The 22328-nt window shown below is 39.6% G+C and overlaps 4 non-coding genes across 4 annotated transcripts; all 4 read left to right on the plus strand.

Moving 5' to 3' along the window:
* Nucleotides 1–7295: 7295 nt before the first annotated feature.
* On the plus strand, nt 7296–7367 carry TRNAC-GCA (transfer RNA cysteine (anticodon GCA)). Its single transcript has one exon. It is a non-coding gene; the product is annotated as a tRNA-Cys (tRNA).
* A 2786-nt stretch (nt 7368–10153) lies between these two features.
* TRNAC-GCA (transfer RNA cysteine (anticodon GCA)) lies at nt 10154–10225 on the plus strand. Its single transcript has one exon. It is a non-coding gene; the product is annotated as a tRNA-Cys (tRNA).
* Nucleotides 10226–12051: 1826 nt separating this feature from the next.
* Nucleotides 12052–12123, plus strand: TRNAC-ACA (transfer RNA cysteine (anticodon ACA)). The gene has a single exon. It is a non-coding gene; the product is annotated as a tRNA-Cys (tRNA).
* Nucleotides 12124–14896: 2773 nt separating this feature from the next.
* TRNAC-GCA (transfer RNA cysteine (anticodon GCA)) lies at nt 14897–14968 on the plus strand. The gene has a single exon. It is a non-coding gene; the product is annotated as a tRNA-Cys (tRNA).
* Nucleotides 14969–22328: the final 7360 nt, after the last annotated feature.

The raw sequence follows: 22328 nt of genomic DNA on the forward strand, positions 1-22328 counted from the left end.
ATGGTGATTGCATGTTGCTTCCGCTTTGTACATATTACTGAATAAATAAAGGTGAACATCATCGAATTGGGGGTATAGCTCAGTGGTAGAGCATTTGACTGCATATCAAGAGGTCCCTAATTCAAATCTGGGTGCCCCCTGGTCCAACTGTTGTACCTGTAGAAATATTGTTTTAAATAAATTGAAGAAAACATTTACAATCTTAGCATTTTATGTAATGAGCAACACATTTCTACATTTGAAATACTCCTGATCATCTCCTGAAACATAGGGTAAACACAATGAAACTGTTTAGGATTTCTTCATATGATACAAGCTGTGTTTTACATTCACCCAAGTTCTACTGGTGATATTATCAGTTTGAAATAGTCCATTGGAAGCTCATATGAATGTTATAAAACTGTGGTGGAAACCAATAATATGCCCTTAATGAAATGTATTAATTTGTACAGCTGACCAGAAGTGCACTGATGTCATTAGTTCTACAAGTTCCATACCGTCACCCACTCTATCACCTTTTTAAAAAAGGGCAGTTTTCAGCATTCAAGGGTTTAACTCAGTGATAGAGCGTAGGAATGCAGTTCAAGAAGTCCCTGTTTCATAACAATATACCCTCGTCAATAGATCCTGTTAAAAGGTTTTTCAACCCAATGCACTGTAAGAAACAATAGGATATATCATCATTTCATATAAAAAACAATGAAAAAGTGGGTTTAACTATACTCTTAGCACAAAATCAACAAACTGCAGTAGAGAAGCAGTTACGTTTTGCAGAATTTGTGCATTTGACTAACGTTTTTTTTCCATGTTCCAAGATCTACATGTAATACGAAATGTATGAATTCTTGCAATGGAAACCTCGTTGTATTTTACCAAGGCAGATAAAGGACATTTTTGTACCCCTTATACTTATAAGGCGGGTTTGGTGGCTGAAAATGCATTGCTTTGATGGTGATTGCATGTTGCTTCCACTTTGTACATATTACTGAATAAATAAAGGTGAATATTTCAGAAATGCGGGTATAGCTCGGGGGTAGAGCATTTCCCTGCAAATCAAAAGGTTCCTACTTCAAATCTGGGTGCCCCCTTGTCCAACTGTTTAACCAGTAGAAATATTTTTTTAATTAAATAAATTGAAGTAAACATTTACAATCTTAGCATTTTATGTAATGAGCAACACATTTCTACATTTGAAATACTCCTGATCATCACCTGAAACATAGGGTAAACACCATTAAGCTGTTTAGGATTTCTTCATATGATACAAGCTGTGTTTTACATTCTCTATCTCGCCTATCTTCTTTAACTGCTTCTTTATTGACTATCCTGCTCTCCTCACTAAATCTGGTAGGAAAAAGTTTAAAAAGGACATCCTGGTCTCCAACCCAGGCCTCCCTATCGCTGACACCTACACTAGTGCCTGCTCTAAGGAAACTCTCACTGACATCCTCTTTTTCGCGCCTTCACCTGACCTATGGACCCTTCATATGGTCTCTGTGCTCTCTCCTTTTTCATCTTCTCCCATTAATGGTGGCACCCGTTGGGATGTCCTCTTGGCCCCCTTCCGCTCCTCTAAGGCCATCATTAATGTCTACGCTAATGGGACCGTCTTGGTCCAAGGCCCTCAGGCCAACCTTCACCTCTTTGATAGACGCTTCCCTCGCCTCATCAACTTCCTTTCCTCCCCTGCTGTCCCCCCCCTGTATTCGGCTACCTTGCCTCTACCCTGCCCCCTCTCGCACTCCCTCTTCACCTCCTTCTTCTACACCTCCGCAAGGCGTACCTCTGATCTGTACCCCTCCCCGGAAGTCCTTCAAGGATGGCAACCTTCTCCACTTTGCCACTCTTAACTCTCGCTCTGCCATCAAGCATTCCTCCGATATCTGTCGCCTTCTTGAGGAACTGGACCTTGACGTCCTCGGTCTCACTGAGACATGGTTCACAGCCAGCTCTGTCACGAGCTTTGACACACTCCTACCTGAAGGTTACAAGATCCTCTCTGTGTCCAGGCCCAACCGTGCAGGGTGGGGTGTTGCCCTTATCTTCCCTGAGTGGATTCCTGCCACTGTCACTCCTATGCAGACCTACTCCTCTTTTGAATGTCTTGTCTGCCGACTCTCTCTCTCTCCTAGCCATTCCCTTACCGTGGCTACTATCTATCGGCCACCTGGTCAAATTTCCTCTTTCCTCTCTGAGTGGGCTGACCTCTCCTCCTCACTCCAGTCCTCTACCACTCAACTCCTCTTTCTTGGTGACTTTAACATCCACCTAGATGCCTCCTGTCCCCCCACTGGACTCTTTCGTGACCTCTGCGACTCTCTCTCACTCTCTATTCTCCCGTCTGGGCCTACTCATTCTGCAGGGTACACTCCTGATGCTCTGATCTCTTCTGACCTTCCCCTCTCTGTCCCTCTCTCCACTCCTCTCTCCTGGAGTGATCACTTTCTCCTATCCTCCCACCTCACCCTCCCTACCCCACAGGCAAAGCCACCCTCATCATTGCCACCCACCTTCTCGGTCATCCGACCCATGAAGCGCGTGTCAGTTGCGGCTTTCGCTGCCACCTTCTCGCCCCCCCTCCCCCTTTGGCTGACTCCCACCCTGACACAGCCCTCTCCTTGCTCCACTCTGCTATATCTGATACTCTTGATATCCTTGCCCCTGTCATGAAAATCCGCCTGAAGCCCAAAGCCAAATGTAACTCCTGGTATGATTCGGATCACGTCACCCTAAAACGCAAGTGCAGAGTGGCAGAGAGGAAATGGCGTGCTTCATGTTCATCCTCTGACAAACTGGCCTGCCGCCTGCTCCAAAGGCAATACCGTCTCTCTGTTCTCACCAAGAAGAGAGCCCTTATCCAAGCCCGCATCTCTGCGGCATCTAACAACTCGGCTGAACTCTTTAAAATCTGCAAGGAGCTTGCCAACCCTGCTGCAGTCTCTACCTCTCCTGTCCCCTCCCAGGCCCTCTGCACTGCACTGGCCTCCCACTTCATCTCTAAAACTCAGGACATCCTGTCCTCACTCTCCTCCTATCACCTCCCCCCCTCTCTTCCCTGCTCTTCCTCTGGCCCTTCTGCAGCCACCCCTCCTCCCTCCTTCTCTGCCTTTCCCTTTTTTTCTGCTGACGAGGTTTCCAGACAAGTCCAATCTATGAAAGTCTCGTCTAAACAGATTCACCCCTGTTGCTCCAAAACTATCAAGGACCACATCGACTCCCTGGCTCCTGCCCTGGCTGACTTTTGAAACCACTCCTTCGCCTCTGGAGTCTTCCCATCCCCCCTCAAGCACTCCCTTGTGCACCCTCTCCTTAAGAAACCCTCTGCCGACCCCTCCTGTCCGGCTAATTATCGCCCAATCTCCATCACTCCCTTCCTGGGCAAGCTCCTGGAGAAACTGGCCATCTCCCAGCTTAACCTCCATGCTGAAGCTGTTGATAGTCTCCATGACCATCAATCTGGCTTCAGAGCGGCCAGAAGCACAGAAACTGCTCTCCGGAACATCCGTGAGGACCTGCTCTTGAACCTCGACTCCAACACTCCGTGTGTTCTCATTCTGCTCGATCTCTCTTCTGCCTTTGACACTGTCAACCATGCCATCCTGCTCAACCGTCTCCGTGATAACCTGGGTATCACTGGTCAGGCTCTGGCGTGGCTGACCTCTTTCCTTTCCAATCGACCCTCCCAGGTCCAACTTGGGTCCTTCCTCTCTGACATCTTCTTCTCCACCTGTGGCGTTCCGCAGGGATCTAATCTCTCTCCCTGGCTGTTCAACCAGTATCTGGCACTCCTTGCCCACCGCAACGCCACCCTCTGCCCCAGCTTTCAGTGCTATGCGGACAATACCCAACTCATTTTCAGACTACCCTCGTCCTCCTCCTCTCCCTCCCTCATCTCTGACTGTCTGTCTGCTATCCAGGAATGGTGTGCTGCCAATGACCTCTGCCTTAATGCTAGTAAGACTGAGATCCTACTCATCGGCACACCCACTCCCTCCTTCCCTGCAGCTCTCTGGCCGGCCTCTCTTGGCCCTCTTCCTGCTCCTACCTGCAAGGCAAAAAACCTCAGGGTCATCTTCGACTCCACACTCTCCTTCTCTCCTCATATATCTGACATCTCTAAGAAGTCACATTACCAGCTGCACCTCCTCAGAGGTATTCTTCCCTTCCTCTTCTTCCCCCAGAAGCTCACTGTCTCCCGAGCCCTGGTTCTCTCGAAGCTGGACTACTGTAACAGCCTCTATCTTAATCTGCCTGCCTCCACTCTCCGTCCTCTGCAACTCATCCAGAACAGAACTGTGAGATTTGTCCTTGGCCTCAAGCCCAGGGACCGTATCTCTCCAGGACTGAAATCTCTACACTGGCTCCCAGTGGCTGCGAGGATTAAGTTCAAAACCCTCTGCATTGTCCACAAGGCCTTCTGGGGCCTGGGGCCTAAATACCTTCAACTCTCTCTTCCAAAATATCTTCCTTCCCGACCCCTACGCTCATCCGTCTCCAACTCCCTCAGGGTCAGCCGCTTCTCGAAGCAACGAGCTGGGGGTAGATCTCTCTCCGCGGCAGGGGCTTCCCTCTGGAACAGCCTTCCTGCCTCCCTGAAACTTGAGGAGAACCATCTCCGGTTCCAGAAGCACCTCAAAACCTTCCTCTTCACTTCTGCTTTCTCTCTCCCTCTCCCCTGCTAAATTCTTCACCAAACTGCACTGATTCTGCAACTGGGCCACTCTCACCAACCTCGGTCCTGGGCCCAGTCACTCTTCACTTGCACTGCCTCCCTGGCAACCCCTGCACTGCGGGACTGTCTCTGTATCCCTACAGCCCCCCCAGCACTTGTCTGCACTTACCTTGCACTTGCCACCAGCTGGCCCTATTTATTTATTATTTTATTTCTATTCTACTTATTTGTACTGCACTCCCCCCCTCCCCCTTCCCCTTGCACTTTTTCCCTTCCCCCTACCCCTGCACTTGCGCGGTCTGAATGACACCTGGCCTAGTAGGATCGTTGTCTGTCTTCCCCTTGTGCCCCCCTCCCTGCCTCGTCGCGCCTTGAAACACTTGTGTATAGGCGCGTTACAAATGCCATATCATATCATATCATATCACCCAAGTTCTACTGGTGATATTATCAGTTTGAAATAGTCCATTGGAAGCTCATGAAGTGGGAGAAAAGACACCCCCGAATCTCCTTGCGCCCCTGGCCTAGAGGATCGCGACCCAGACACCCACCACGAGATGAATTAGCCTATCTACCAGACAACCAAATACCTGGTACAGGAACATACGGATGTGCCCATCAGCCTGCCCACCAGCCTGCCCTGCTCAAGCCGACACCTGCGGCATGGATGAACTCGACTAAACCCTTCAACAGTAAATAAACATATCGTTAGAGATGCCATGATGACCTAGCCAACTGTCAGAACACCCGTCCAATCATGTACACTGGACACCCCCACTCCAATCCACACTAAGAAGATACTCAGTGCTATAACGTAGGTGACGGACACACCCACTGACGCGCATCTTTATTATTTTTCACATAGGTTTTTTCGAAATGCAGAAACGCAAGACGCACACAACACTCATCTAAATGCTTGCTGACGCTTCTCCTAACCCTTACATTGTGATGAAAATACAACGTAGACATGATCCCGCATATGAAGCAATGTGATACCACAACTTAAAGTGCCGTGCATTAAACATCCCCACCTATGCACCAGGCCCAAGTAGGCCACAAGCAAGAGCCTCCACGAACATTGGATGAGCAAGAGTTCAATTGCTGACCCTGAAGAACGCGCCCAGCGTGAACTGACAGCCAAGGTAGCGATGTTGCAACTCGCATGCCACCAGCCGACGCCAAGGTCACACCTGCAAACTAAGCCAGACACACAGTGGAAAATACAACCTTAAATGTGCAGAATTCTGCCTCAACCACGGTCTCTCCTCACGTGACCAAGCCAAACCTGACAGGGTGCCAGACCCAGGAGGGAGAAGTCGCCTGGGTCCCACGTTTGAGACACAGGCTCCAACAATGAAATGACCCAATGAACACCTACAGCGAAGGGAATGGTCTGCTCTCAGGCATATGAGCAAATCCACGCATTGTCTGCACGAACACATAGTTACATATTGTTGCAAATGACAGGTACACCGCGAGCTGGGAACAACGATGGTCCCAGGCTGGGGGGCTCACGAGTCGACCAATCGGAACATGGGGCACTCATCACTGATGCCACTAACATTAGCCAATCATTAGGGGTCTTTGTGTAAAAATGTTCAAGTATCTAATAGAAGGGACAACCCAAGTATACCACCTGACTGACCCTTAACCACTAACAGCGTTCTCTTTACGTATGCTATACTAACCCTACCACTCGAGGAACCAATCCAGAGTGGCGATGGGTTTTTGCTAACTTTCCCAGGTGACGCAAGTAGCGCGTCATACTGAGGCAAAAAGGGGCCTGCGAGCCCCACAAATTTCGAGAGTCTGGACGGACGCGTACAATCCTAGACCCATCCTTGCCGTTATTCAATAAACAGCAGAACCACCTTGCTTCTTGTGTGTGTCTCATACTAATTTTTGGGATACGCGGGAGGAGTTGGGGCCTCCCAGCCCAGAGGTCCGCGGAAGGCCCAGCCGACCCAGGGAGAAACCATCCGACACTCATATGAATGTTATAAAACTGTGGTGGAAACCAATAATATGCCCTTAATGAAATGTATTAATTTGTACAGCTGACCAGAAGTGCACTGATGTCATTAGTTCTACAAGTTCCATACAGTCACCCACTCTATCACCTTTTTAAAAAAGGGCAGTTTTCAACATTGAAGGGTTTATGTCAGTGGTAGAACGTAGGAGTGTAGTTCAAGAAGTCCCTGTTTCATAACCATGTACCCTCTTCAATAGATCCTGTTAAAATATTTTTCAACCCAATGCACTGTAAGAAACAATAGGATATATCATCATTTCTTATACAAAACAATGAAGTATTGGGTTTAACTATGCTCTTAGCACAAAATCGACAAACTGCAGTAGAGAAGCAGTTACATTTTGCAGAATTTGTGCATTTGACAAAAGTTTTTTTTTCCATGTTCCAAGATCTACATGTGAAACGAAATGTATGAATTCTTGCAATGGAAACCTCACTGTATTTTACCAAGGCAGATAAAGGACATCTTTTGTATCCCTTATACTTATAAGGAGGGTTTGGTGGCTGAAAATGCATTGCTTTGATGGTGATTGCATGTTGCTTCCACTTTGTACATATTACTGAATAAATAAAGGTGAATATTTCAGAAATGGGGGTATAGCTCAGGGGTAGAGCATTTGACTGCAGATCAAGAGGTCCCTAGTTCAAATCTGGGTGCCCCCTTCTTCAACTGTTTTACCTGTAGAAATATTTTTTTAATTAAATAAATTGAAGTAAACATTTACAATCTTAGCATTTTATGTAATGAGCAACACATTTCTACATTTGAAATACTCCTGATCATCACCTGAAACATAGGGAAAACACCATTAAGCTGTTTAGGATTTCTTCATATGATACAAGCTGTGTTTTACATTCACCCAAGTTCTACTGGTGATATGATCAGTTTGTAATAGTCCATTGGAAGCTCATATGAATGTTATAGAACTGTGGTGGAAACCAATAATATGCCCTTAATGAAATGTATTAATTTGTACAGCTGACCAGAAGTGCACTGATGTCATTAGTTCTACAAGTTCCATACAGTCACCCACTCTATCACTTGTTTAAAAAAGGGCAGTTTTCAGCATTCAAGGGTTTATGTGAGTGGGAGAGATAGGAGTGCAGTTCAAGAAGTCCCTGTTTCATAACCATATACCCTCTTCAATAGATCCTGTTAAAATGTTTTTCAACCCAATGCACTGTAAGAAACAATAAGATATATCATCATTTCATATACAAAACAATGAACAATTGGGTTTAACTATGCTCTTAGCACCAAATCAACAAACTGCAGTAGAGAAGCAGTTACATTTTGCAGAATTTGTGCATTTGACAAAAGTTTTTTTTTCCATGTTCCAAGATCTACATGTGATACGAAATGTATGAATTCTTGCACTGGAAACCTCACTGTATTTTACCAAGGCAGATAAAGGACATCCTTCGCACCCCATATACTCATAAGGAGGGTTTGGTGGCTGAAAATGCATTGCTTTGATGGTGATTGCATGTTGCTTGCACTTTGTACATATTACTGAATTAATAAAGGTGAACATTTTACGACTGCGGGTATAGCTCAGTGGTAGAGCATTTGACTGCAGATCAAGAGGTCCTTAGTTGAAATCTGGGTGCCCACTGGTCCAACTGTTGTACCTGTAGAAATATTTTTTTTAAATAAAATGAATAAAACATTTACAATCTTAGCATTTTATGTAATGAGCAACACATTTCTACATTTGAAATACTCCTGATCATCTCCTGAAACATAGGGTAAAAACCATTAAGCTGTTTCGGATTTCTTCGTATGATACAAGCTGTGTGTTACATTCACCCAAGTTCTACTGGTGATATTATCAGTTTGAAATCGTCCATTGGAAGCTCATATGAATGTTATAAAACTGTGGTGGAAACCAATAATATGCCCTTAATGAAATGTATTAATTTGTACAGCTGACCAGAAGTGCACTGATGTCATTAGTTCCACAAGTTCCATATAGTCACCCACTCTATCACTTTTTTAAAAAAGGGCAGTTTTCAGCATTCAAGGGTTTATGTCAGTGGTAGAGGGTAGGAGTGCAGTTCAAGAAGTCCCTGTTTCATAACCATATACCCTCTTCAATAGATCCTGTTAAAATGTTTTTCAACCCAATGCACGGTAAGAAACAATAAGATATATCATCATTTCATATACAAAACAATGAACAATTGGGTTTAACTATGCTCTTAGCACAAAATCAAAAAACTGCAGTAGAGAAACAGTTAAGTTTTGCAGAATTTGTGTATTTGACAAAAGTTTTTTTTCCATGTTCCAATATCTACATGTGATACGAAATGTATGAATTCTTGCACTGGAAACCTCACTGTATTTTACGGAGGCAGATAAAGGACATCTTTTGTACCCCTTATACTTATAAGGAGGGTTTGGTGGCTGAAAATACATTGCTTTGATGGTGATTGCATGTTGCTTCCACTTTGTACATATTACTGAATAAATAAAGGTAAACATTTCCGAATGTAGGAAATAGCTCAGTGGTAGAGCATTTGATTGCAGATCAAGAGGTCCCTAGTTCAAATCTGGGTGCCCCCTTGTCCAACTGTTTTACCTGTAGAAATATGTTTTTAATTAAATAAATTGAAGAAAACATTTACAATCTTAGCATTTTATGTAATGAGCAACACATTTCTACATTTGAAATACTCCTGATCATCTCCGGAAACATAGGTTAAACACAATTAAGCTGTTTCGGAATTCTTCATATGATACAAGCTGTGTATTACATTCACCCAAGTTCTACTGGTGATATTATCAGTTTGAAATAGTCCAATGGAAGCTCATATGAACGTTATAAAACTGTGGTGGAAACCAATAATATGCCCTTAATGAAATGTATTAATTTGTCCAGCTGACCAGAAGTGCACTGATCTCATTAGTTCTACAAGTTCCATACAGTCACCCACTCTATCACCTTTTTAAAAAAGGGCAGTTTTCAGCATTCAAGGGTTTAACTCAGTGGTAGAGTGTAGAAATGCAGTTCAAGAAGTCCCTGATTCATAACCATATATCCTCTTCAATAGATCCTGTTAATGTTTTTCAACCCAATGCACTGTAAGAAACAATAGGATATATAATCATTTCATATAAAAAACAATGAACAATTGGGTTTAACTATGCTCTTAGCACAAAATCAACAAACTGCAGTAGAGAAGCAGTTAGTTACGTGTTGCAGAATTTGTGCATTTGACAAAAGTTTTTTTTCCATGTTCCAAGATCTACATGTGATACGAAATGTATGAATTCTTGCAATGGAAACCTCACTGTATTTTACCAAGGCAGATAAAGGACATCCTTCGCACCCCATATACCTATAAGGAGGGTTTGGTGGCTGAAAATGCTTTGCTTTGATGGTGATTGCATGTTGCTTGCACTTTGTACATATTACTGAATTAATAAAGGTGAATATTTTAGAACTGGGGGTATAGCTCAGTGGTAGAGTATTTGACTGCAGTTCAAGAGGTCCCTAGTTCAAATCTGGGTGCCCCCTGGTCTAAGTGTTGTACCTGTAGAAATATTTTTTTAAATAAATTGAAGAAAACATTTACAATCATAGCATTTTATGTAATGAGCAACACATTTCTACATTTGAAATACTCCTGATCATCTCCTGAAACATAGTGTAAACACCATTAAGCTGTTTCGGATTTCTTCGTAATGATACAAGCTGTGTATTACATTCACCCAATTTCTACTGGTGATATTATCAGTTTGAAATAGTCCATTGGAAGCTCATATGAATGTTATAAAACTGTGGCAGAAACCAATAATATGCCCTTAATGAAATATATTAATTTATACAGCTGACCAGAAGTGCACTGATGTCATTAGTTCTACAAGTTCCATACAGCCACCCACTCTATCACTTTTTTAAAAAAGGGCAGTTTTCAGCATTCAAGGGTTTATGTCAGTGGTAGAGGGTCAGAGTGCAGTTCAAGAAGTCCCTGTTTCATAACCATATACCCTCTTCAATAGATCCTGTTAAAATGTTTTTCAACCCAATGCAGTGTAAGAAACAATAAGATATATCATCATTTCATATACAAAACAATGAACAATTGGGTTTAACTATGCTCTTAGTACAAAATCAACAAACTGCAGTAGAGAAGCAGTTACGTTTTGCAGAATTTGTGCATTTGACAAAGTTTTTTTTTCCATGTTCCAAGATCTACATGTGATACGAAATGTATGAATTCTTGCACTGGAAAGCTCACTGTATTTTACGAAGGCAGATGAAGGACATCTTTTGTACCCCTTATACTTATAAGGAGGGTTTGGTGGCTGAAAATACATTGCTTTGATGGTGATTGCATGTTGCTTCCACTTTGTACATATTACTGAATAAATAAAGGTAAACATTTCAGAATGTAGGATATAGCTCAGTGGTAGAGCATTTGTTTGCAGATCAAGAGGTCCCTAGTTCAAATCTGGGTGCCCCCTTGTCCAACTGTTTTACCTGTAGAAATATGTTTTTAAATAAATTGAAGAAAACATTTACAATCTTAGCATTTTATGTAATGAGCAACACATTTCTACATTTGAAATACTCCTGATCATCTCCGGAAACATAGGTTAAACACAATTAAGCTGTTTCGGAATTCTTCATATGATACAAGCTGTGTATTACATTCACCCAAGTTCTACTGGTGATATTATCAGTTTGAAATAGTCCATTGGAAGGGCATATGAATGTTATAAAACTGTGGTGGAAACCAATAATATGCCCTTAATGAAATGTATTAATTTGTACAGCTGACCAGAAGTGCACTGATGTCATTAGTTCTACACGTTCCATACAGTCACCCACTCTATCACCTTTTTAAAAAAGAGCAGTTTTCAGCATTCAATGGTTTATGTCCGTGGTAGAGGGTAGGAGTGCAGTTCAAGAAATCCCTGTTTCATAACCATATACCCTCTTCAATAGATCCTGTTAAAATATTTTTCAACCCAATGCACTGTAAGAAACAATAGGATGTATCATCATTTCATATAAAAACAATGAACAATTGGGTTTAACTATGCTCTTAGCACAAAATCAACAAACTGCAGTAGAGAAGCAGTTACGTTTTGCAGAATTTGTGCATTTGACAAACTTTTTTTTTCCATGTTCCAAGATCTACATGTGATACGAAATGTATGAATTCTTGCAATGGAAACCTCACTGTATTTTACCAAGGCAGATAAAGGACATCTTGTGTAACCCTTATAGGTATAAGGAGGGTTTGGTGGCTAAAAATGCATTGCTTTGATGGTGATTGCATGTTGCTTCCGCTTTGTACATATTACTGAATAAATAAAGGTGAACATCATCGAATTGGGGGTATAGCTCAGTGGTAGAGCATTTGACTACACATCAAGAGGTTCCTAATTCAAATCTGGGTGCCCCCTGGTCCAACTGTTGTACCTGTAGAAATATTGTTTTAAATAAATTGAAGAAAACATTTACAATCTTAGCATTTTATGTAATGAGCAACACATTTCTACATTTGAAATACTCCTGATCACCTCCTGAAACATAGTGTAAACACCATTAAGCTGTTTCGGATTTCTTCGTATGATACAAGCTGTGTATTACATTCACCCAAGTTCTACTGGTGATATTATCAGTTTGAAATAGTCCATTGGAAGCTCATATGAACGTTATAAGACTGTGGTGGAAACCAATAATATGCCCTTAATGAAATGTATTAATTTGTCCAGCTGACCAGAAGTGCACTGATGTCATTAGTTCTACAAGTTCCATACAGTCACCCACTCTGTCACCTTTTTAAAAAAGGGCAGTTTTCAGCATTCAAGGGTTTAACTCAGTGGTAGAGCGTAGAAATGCAGTTCAAGAAGTCCCTGATTCATAACCATATATCCTCTTCAATAGATCCTGTTAAAATGTTTTTCAACCCAATGCACTGTAAGAAACAATATAATATATAATCATTTCATATAAAAAACAATGAACAATTGGGTTTAACTATGCTCTTAGCACAAAATCAACAAACTGCAGTAGAGAAGCAGTTACGTTTTGCAGAATTTGTGCATTTGACAAACGTTTTTTTTCCATGTTCCAAGATCTACATGTGATACGAAATGTATGAATTCTTGCAATGGAAACCTCACTGTATTTTACCAAGGCAGATAAAGGACATCTTGTGTAACCCTTATAGGTATAAGGAAGGTTTGGTGGCTGAAAATGCATTGCTTTGATGGTGATTGCATGTTGCTTCCACTTTGTACATATTACTGAATTAATAAAGGAGAGTGTTTCAGAACTGGGGGTATAGTTCAGTGGTAGAGCATTTGACTGCAGATCAATAGGTCCCTAGTTCAAATTTGGGTGTCCCCTTGTCCAACTGTTGTACCTGTAGAAATATTTTTTTAAATAAATTGAACAAAACATTTACAATCTTAGCATTTTATGTAATGAGCAACACATTTCTACATATGAAATACTCCTGATCATCTCCTGAAACATAGGGTAAACACCATTAAGCTGTTTAGGATTTCTTCATATGATACAAGCTGTGTTTTACATTCACCCAAGTTCTACTGGTGATATTATCAGTTTGAAATAGTCCATTGGAAGCTCATATGAACGTTATAAAACTGTGGTGGAAACCAATAATATGCCCTTAATGAAATGTATTAATTTGTCCAGCTGACCAGAAGTGTACTGATGTCATTAGTTCTACAAGTTCCATACAGTCACCCACTCTATCACCTTTTTAAAAAAGGGCAGTTTTCAGCATTCAAGGGTTTAACTCAGTGGTAGAGCGTAGGAATGCAGCTCAAGAAGTCCCTGTTTCATAACCATCTACCCTCTTCAATAGATCCTGTTAAAATGTTTTTCAACCCAATGCACTGTAAGAAACAATAGGATATATCATCATTTCATATAAAAAACAATGAACAATTGGGTTTAACTATGCTCTTAGCACAAAATCAACAAACTGCAGTAGAGAAGCAGTTACGTTTTGCAGAATTTGTGAATTTGACAAAAGTTTTTTTTCCATGTTCCAAGATCTACATGTGATACGAAATGTATGAATTCTTGAAATGGAAAACTCACTGTATTTTACCAAGGCAGATAAAGGACATCCTTCGCACCCCTTATACTTATAAGGAGGGTTTGGTGGCTGAAAATGCATTGCTTTGATGGTGATTGCATGTTGCTTCCGCTTTGTACATATTACTGAATAAATAAAGGTGAACATCATCGAATTGGGGGTATAGCTCAGTGGTAGAGCATTTGACTGCAGATCAAGAGGTCCCTAATTCAAATCTGGGTGCCCACTGGTCCAACTATTGTACCTGTAGAAATATTGTTTTAAATAAATTGAAAAAACATTTACAATCTTAGCATTTTATGTAATGAGCAACACATTTCTACATTTGAAATACTCCTGATCATCTCCTGAAACATAGTGTAAACACCATTAAGCTGTTTCGGATTTCTTCGTATGATACAAGCTGTGTATTACATTCACCCAAGTTCTACTGGTGATATTATCAGTTTGAAATAGTCCATTGGAAGCTCATATGAACGTTATAAGACTGTGGTGGAAACCAATAATATGCCCTTAATGAAATGTATTAATTTGTCCAGCTGACCAGAAGTGCACTGATGTCATTAGTTCTACAAGTTCCATACAGTCACCCACTCTGTCACCTTTTTAAAAAAGGGCAGTTTTCAGCATTCAAGGGTTTAACTCAGTGGTAGAGCGTAGAAATGCAGTTCAAGAAGTCCCTGATTCATAACCATATATCCTCTTCAATAGATCCTGTTAAAATGTTTTTCAACCCAATGCACTGTAAGAAACAATAGGATATATAATCATTTCATATAAAAAACAATGAACAATTGGGTTTAACTATGCTCTTAGCACAAAATCAACAAACTGCAGTAGAGAAGCAGTTACGTTTTGCAGAATTTGTGCATTTGACAAAAGTTTTTTTCCATGTTCCAAGATCTACATGTGATACGCAATGTATGAATTCTTGCAATGGAAACCTCACTGTATTTTACCAAGGCAGATAAAGGACATCCTTCGCACCCCATATACCTATAAGGAGGGTTTGGTGGCTGAAAATGCTTTGCTTTGATGGTGATTGCATGTTGCTTGCACTTTGTACATACTACTGAATTAATAAAGGTGAACATTTTAGAACTGGGGGTATAGCTCAGTGGTAGAGCATTTGACTGCAGTTCAAGAGGTTCCTAGTTCAAATCTGGGTGTCCCCCTGGTCCAAATGTTGTACCTGTAGAAATATCTTTTTAAATAAATTGAAGAAAACATTTACAATCGTAGCATTTTATGTAATGAGCAACATATTTCTACATTTGAAATACTCCTGAACATCTCCTGAAACATAGTGTAAACACCATTAAGCTGTTTCGGATTTCTTTGTATGATACAAGCTGTGTATTACATTCACCCAATTTCTACTGGTGATATTATCAGTTTGAAATAGTCCATTGGAAGCTCATATGAATGTTATAAAACTGTGGCAGAAACCAATAATATGCCCTTAATGAAATGTATTAATTTGTACAGCTGACCAGAAGTGCACTGATGTCATTAGTTCTACAAGTTCCATTCGGTCACCCACTGTATCACCTTTTTAAAAAAGAGCAGTTTTCAGCATTCAAGGGTTTATGTTAGTGGTAGAGGGTAGGAGTGCAGTTCAAGAAGTCCCTGTTTCATAACCATATACCCTCTTCAATAGATCCTGTTAAAATATTTTTCAACCCAATGCACAGTAAGACACAATAGGATATATCATCATTTCATATAAAAAACAATGAACAATTGGGTTTAACTATGCTCTTAGCACAAAATCAACAAACTGCAGTAGAGAAGCAGTTACGTTTTGCAGAATTTGTGCATTTGACAAACGTTTTTTTTCCATGTTCCAAGATCTACATGTGATACGAAATGTATGAATTCTTGCAATGGAAACCTCACTGTATTTTACCAAGGCAGATAAAGGACATCTTGTGTATCCCTTATAGTTGTAAGGAGGGTTTGGTGGCTGAAAATGCATTGCTTTGATGGTGATTGCATGTTGCTTCCACTTTGTACATATTACTGAATTAATGAAGGAGAACATTTCAGAACTGGGGGTATAGTTCAGTGGTAGAGCATTTGACTGCAGATTAATAGGTCCCTAGTTCAAATCTGGGTGCCCCCTTGTCCAACTGTTTTACCTGTAGAAATATTTTTTTAATTAAATAAATTGAAGAAAACATTTACAATCTTAGCATATTATGTAATGAGCAACACATTTCTACAAATTTAAATACTCCTGATCATCTCCTGAAACATAGGGTAAACACCATTAAGCTATTTTGGATTTCTTCGTATGATACAAGCTGTGTTTTACATTCACCCAAGTTCTACTGGTGATATGATCAGTTTGAAATAGTCCATTGGAAGCTCATATGAACGTTATAAAACTGTGGTGGAAACCAATAATATGCCCTTAATGAAATGTATTAATTTGTCCAGCTGACCAGAAGTGTACTGATGTCATTAGTTCTACAAGTTCCATACAGTCACCCACTCTATCACCTTTTCAAAAAAGGGCAGTTTTCAGCATTCAAGGGTTTATGTCAGTGGTAGAGCGTAGGAATGCAGTTCAAGAAGTCCCTGTTTCATAACCATCTACCCTCTTCAATAGATCCTGTTAAAATGTTTTTCAACCCAATGCACTGTAAGAAACAATAGGATATATCATCATTTCATATGAAAAACAATGAACAATTGGGTTTAACTATGCTCTTAGCACAAAATCAACAAACTGCAGTAGAGAAGCAGTTACGTTTTGCAGAATTTGTGCATTTGACAAAAGTTTTTTTTCCATCTTCCAAGATCTACATGTGATACGAAATGTATGAATTCTTGAAATGGAAACCTCACTGTATTTTACCAAGGCAGATAAAGGACATCCTTCGCACCCCTTATACTTATAAGGAGGGTTTGGTGGCTGAAAATGCATTGCTTTGATGGTGATTGCATGTTGCTTCCACTTTGTACATATTACTGAATAAATAAAGGTGAACATTATCGAATTGGGGGTATAGCTCAGTGGTAGAGCATTTGACTGCAGATCAAGAGGTCCCTAATTCAAATCTGGGTGCCCCCTGGTCCAACTGTTGTACCTGTAGAAATATTGTTTTACATAAATTGAAGAAAACATTTACAATCTTAGCATTGTATGTAATGAGCAACACATTTCTACATTTGAAATACTCCTGATCATCTCCTGAAACATAGTGTAAACACCATTAAGCTATTTTGGATTTCTTCGTATGATACAAGCTGTGTATTACATTCACCCAAGTTCTACTGGTGATATTATCAGTTTGAAATAGTCCATTGGAAGCTCATATGAATGTTATAAAACTGTGGTAGAAACCAATAATATGCCCTTAATGAAATGTATTAATTTGTACAGCTGCCCAGAAGTGCACTGATGTCATTAGTTCTACAGGTTCCATACAGTCACCCACTCTATCACTTTTTTTTAAAAAGGGCAGTTTTCAGCATTCAAGGGTTTATGTCAGTGGTAGAGTGTAGGAGTGCAGTTGAAGAAGTCCCTGTTTCATAACCATATACCCTCTTCAATAGATCCTGTTAAAATGTTTTTCAACCCAATGCACTGTAAGACACAATAGGATGTATCATCATTTCGTGTAAAAAACAATGAACAATTGGGTTTAACTATGCTCTTAGCACAAAATCAACAAACTGCAGTAGAGAAGCAGTTACGTTTTGCAGAATTTGTGCATTTGACAAAAGTTTTTTTTTCCATGTTCCAAGATCTACATGTGATACGAAATGTATGAATTCTTGCACTGGAAAACTCACTGTATTTTAAGAAGGCAGATAAAGGACATCTTTTGTACCCCTTATACTTATAAGGAGGGTTTGGTGGCTGAAAATGCATTGCTTTGATGGTGATTGCATGTTGCTTCCACTTTGTACATATTACTGAATAAATAAAGGTGAACATTTCAGAACTGGGGGTATAGCTCAGTGGTAGAGAATTTGACTGCAGATCAAGAGATCACTAGTTCAAATCTGGGTGCCCTCTTGTCCAACGGTTTTACCTGTAGAAATATTTTTTTAATTAAATAAATTGAAGAAAACATTTACAATCTTAGCATTTTATGTAATGAGCAACACATTTCTACATTTGAAATACTCCTGATCGTCCCCGGAAACATAGGGTAAACACCATTAAGCTGTTTCGGAATTCTTAGTATGATACACGCTGTGTATTACATTACCCAAGTTCTACTGGTGATATTATCAGTTTGAAATAGTCCATTGGAAGCTCATATGAATGTTATAAAACTGTGGTGGAAACCAATAATATGCGCTTAATGAAATGTATTAATTTGTACAGCTGACCAGAAGTGCACTGATGTCATTAGTTCTACAAGTTCCATACAGTCACCCACTCTATCACCTTTTTAAAAAAGAGCAGTTTTCAGCATTCAAGGGTTTATGTCAGTGGTAGAGGGTAGGAGTGCAGTTCAAGAAGTCCCTGTTTCATAACCATATACCCTCTTCAATAGATCCTGTTAAAATATTTTTCAACCCAATGCACTGTAAGAAACAATAGGATATATCATCATTTCATATAAAAAACAATGAACAATTGGGTTTAACTATGCTCTTAGCACAAAATCAACAAACTAAACAAAATCAACAAACCAATCCCTATTGGTGATATAAAACTGTGGTGGAAACCAATAATATGCCCTTAATGAAATTTATTAATTTGTACAGCTGACCAGAAGTGCACTGATGTCATTAGTTCTACAAGTTCCATAAAGTCACCCACTCTATCACCTTTTTAAAAAAGGGCAGTTTTCAGCATTCAAGGGTTTATGTCAGTGGTAGAGCGTGGGAGTGTAGTTCAAGAAGTCCCTGTTTCATAACCATATACCCTCTTCAATAGATCCTGTTAAAATGTTTTTCAACCCAATGCACTGTAAGAAACAATAGGATATATCATTTTGTATAAAAAACAATGAACAATTGGGTTTAACTATGCTCTTAGCACAAAATCAACAAACTGCAGTAGAGAAGCAGTTACGTTTTGCAGAATTTGTGCATTTGACAAAAGTTATTTTTCCATGTTCCAAGATCTACATGTGATACGAAATGTATGAATTCTTGCAATGGAAACCTCACTGTATTTTACCAAGGCAGATAAAGGACATCCTTCGCACCCCATATACTTATAAGGAGGGTTTGGTGGCTGAAAATGCATTGCGTTGATGGTGATTGCATGTTGCTTGCACTTTGTACATATTACTGAATTAATAAAGGTGAACATTTTAGAAGTACAGGTATAGCTCAGTGGTAGAGCATTTGACTGTAGATCAAAAGGTCCCTAGTTCAATTCTGGGTGCCCCCTTCTCCAACTGTTTTACCTGTAGAAATATTTTTTTAATTAATTAAATAAATTGAAGAAAACATTTACAATCTTAGCATTTTATGTAATGAGCAACACATTTCTACATTTGAAATACTCCTGATCATCTCCGGAAACATAGGGTAAACACCATTAAGCTGTTTCGGATTTCTTCGTATGATACAAGCTGTGTATTACATTCACCCAAGTTCTACTGGTGATATTATCAGCTTGAAATAGTCCATTGGAAGCGCATATGAATGTTATAAAACTGTGGTGGAAACCAATAATATGCCCTTAATGAAATGAATTAATTTGTACAGCTGACCAGAAGTGCACTGATGTCATTAGTTCTACAAGTTCCATACAGTCACCCACTCTATCACCTTTTTTTAAAAAAGAGCAGTTTTCAGCATTCAATGGTTTATGTCAGTGGTAGAGGGTAGGAGTGCAGTTCAAGAAGTCCCTGTTTCATAACCATATACCCTCTTCAATAGATCCTGTTAAAATGTTTTTCAACCCAATGCACTGTAAGAAACAATAGGATATATCATCATTTCATATAAAAAACAATGAATAATTGGGTTTAACTATGCTCTTAGCACAAAATCAACAAACTGCAGTAGAGAAGCAGTTTCGTTTTGCAGAATTTGTGCATTTGACAAAAGTTTTTTTTCCATGTTCCAAGATCTACATGTGATGCGAAATGTATGAATTCTTGCACTGGAAATCTCACTGTATTTTACAAAGGCAGATAAAGGACATCTTTTGTACCCCTTATACTTATAAGGAGGGTTTGGTGGCTGAAAATGCATTGCTTTGATGGTGATTGCATGTTGCTTCCACTTTGTACATATTACTGAATAAATAAAGGTACACATTTCAGAATATGGGGTATAGCTCAGTGGTCGAGCATTTGATTGCAGATCAAGAGGTCCCAAGTTAAAATCTGGGTGCCCCCTTGTCCAACTGTTTTACCTGTAGAAATATTTTTTTAATTAAATAAATTGAAGAAAACATTTACAATCTTAGCATTTTATGTAATGAGCAACACATTTCTTCATTTGAAATACTCCTGATCATCTCTGGAAACATAGGGTAAACACCATTAAGCTGATTCGGAATTCTTCGTATGATACAAGCTGTGTATTACATTCACCCAAGTTCTACTGGTGATATTATCAGTTTGAAATAGTCCATTGGAAGCGCATATGAATGTTATAAAACTGTGGTGGAAACCAGTAATATGCCCTTAATGAAATGTATTAATTTGTACAGCTGACCAGAAGTGCACTGATGTCATTAGTTCTACAAGTTCCATACAGTCACCCACTCTATCACCTTTTTAAAAAAGGGCTGTCTTCAGCATTCAAGGGTATAACTCAGTGGTAGAGCGTTGGAGTGCAGTTCAAGAAGTCCCTCTTTCATAACTATATACCCTCTTCAATAGATCCTGTTAAAATGTTTTTCAACCCAATGAACTGTAAGAAACAATAGGATATATCATCATTTCATATAAAAACAATGAACAATTGGGTTTAACTATGCTCTTGGCACAAAATCAACAAACTGCAGTAGAAAAGCAGTTACGTTTTGCAGAATTTGTGCATTTGACAAAAGTTTTTTTTTCCTGGACCAAGATCTACATGTGATACGAAATGTATGAATTCTTGCACTGGAAACCTCACTGTATTTTACAAAGGCAGATAAAGGACATTTTTTGTACCCCTTATATTTATAAGGAGGGTTTGGTGGCTGGAAATGCATTGCTTTGATGGTGATTGCATGTTGCTTCCACTTTGTACATATTACTGAATTAATAAAGGTGAACATTTTAGAACTGCGGGTATAGCTCGATGGTCGAGCATTTAACTGCAGATCAAGAGGTCCCTAGTTCAAATCTGTGTGCCCGCTTGTCCAACTGTTTTACCTGTTGAAATATTTTTTTAATTAAATAAATTGAAGAAAACATTTACAATCTTAGCATTTTATGTAATGAGCAATACATTTCTACATTTCGAAATACTCCTGATCATCTCCTGAAACATAGGGTAAACACCATTAAGCTGTTTAGGATTTCCTCATAAGATACAAGCTGTGTATTACATTCACCCAAGTTCTACTGGTGATATTGTCAGTTTGAAATAGTCCATTGGAAGCGCATATGAATGTTAGAAAACTGTGGTGGAAACCAATAATATGCCCTTAATGAAATGTATTAATTTGTACAGCTGACCAGAAGTGCACTGATGTCATTAGATCTACAAGTTCCATCCAGTCAACCACTCTATCACCTTTTTAAAAAAGAACAGTTTTCAGCATTCAAGGGTTTATGTCAGTGGTAGAGGGTAGGAGTGCAGTTCAAGAAGTCCCTGTTTCATAACCATATACCCTCTTCAATAGATCCTGTTAAAATATTTTTCAACCCAATGCACTGTAAGAAACAATAGGATATATCATCATTTCATATAAAAAACAATGAACAATTGGGTTTAACTATGCTCTTAGCACAAAATCAACAAACTAAACAAAATCAACAAACCAATCCCTATTGGTGATATAAAACTGTGGTGGAAACCAATAATATGCCCTTAATGAAATGTATTAATTTGTACAGCTGACCAGAAGTGCACTGATGTCATTAGTTCTACAAGTTCCATAAAGTCACCCACTCTATCACCTTTTTAAAAAAGGGCAGTTTTCAGCATTCAAGGGTTTATGTCAGTGGTAGAGCGTGGGAGTGTAGTTCAAGAAGTCCCTGTTTCATAACCATATACCCTCTTCAATAGATCCTGTTAAAATGTTTTTCAACCCAATGCACTGTAAGAAGCAATAGGAAATATCATCATTTCATATACAAAACAATGAACAATTCGGTTTAACTATGCTCTCAGCACAAAATCAACAAACTGCAGTAGAGAAGCAGTTACATTTTGCAGAATTTGTGCATTTGACAAAAGATTTTTTTCCATGTTCCCAGATCTGCATGTGATACGAAATGTATGACTTCTTGCAATGGAAACCTCACTGTATTTTACCAGGGCAGATAAAGGACATCCTTTGCACCCCATATACTTATAAGGAGGGTTTGGTGGCTGAAAATGCATTGCTTTGATGGTGATTGCATGTTGCTTGCACTTTGTACATATTACTGAATAAATAAAGGTGAACAT

Source organism: Ambystoma mexicanum, unplaced genomic scaffold (genome assembly GCF_040938575.1).
Source record: "Ambystoma mexicanum isolate Mex_15411 unplaced genomic scaffold, UKY_AmexF1_1 Mex_scaf118, whole genome shotgun sequence".
Lineage (NCBI taxonomy): Eukaryota > Metazoa > Chordata > Amphibia > Caudata > Ambystomatidae > Ambystoma > Ambystoma mexicanum.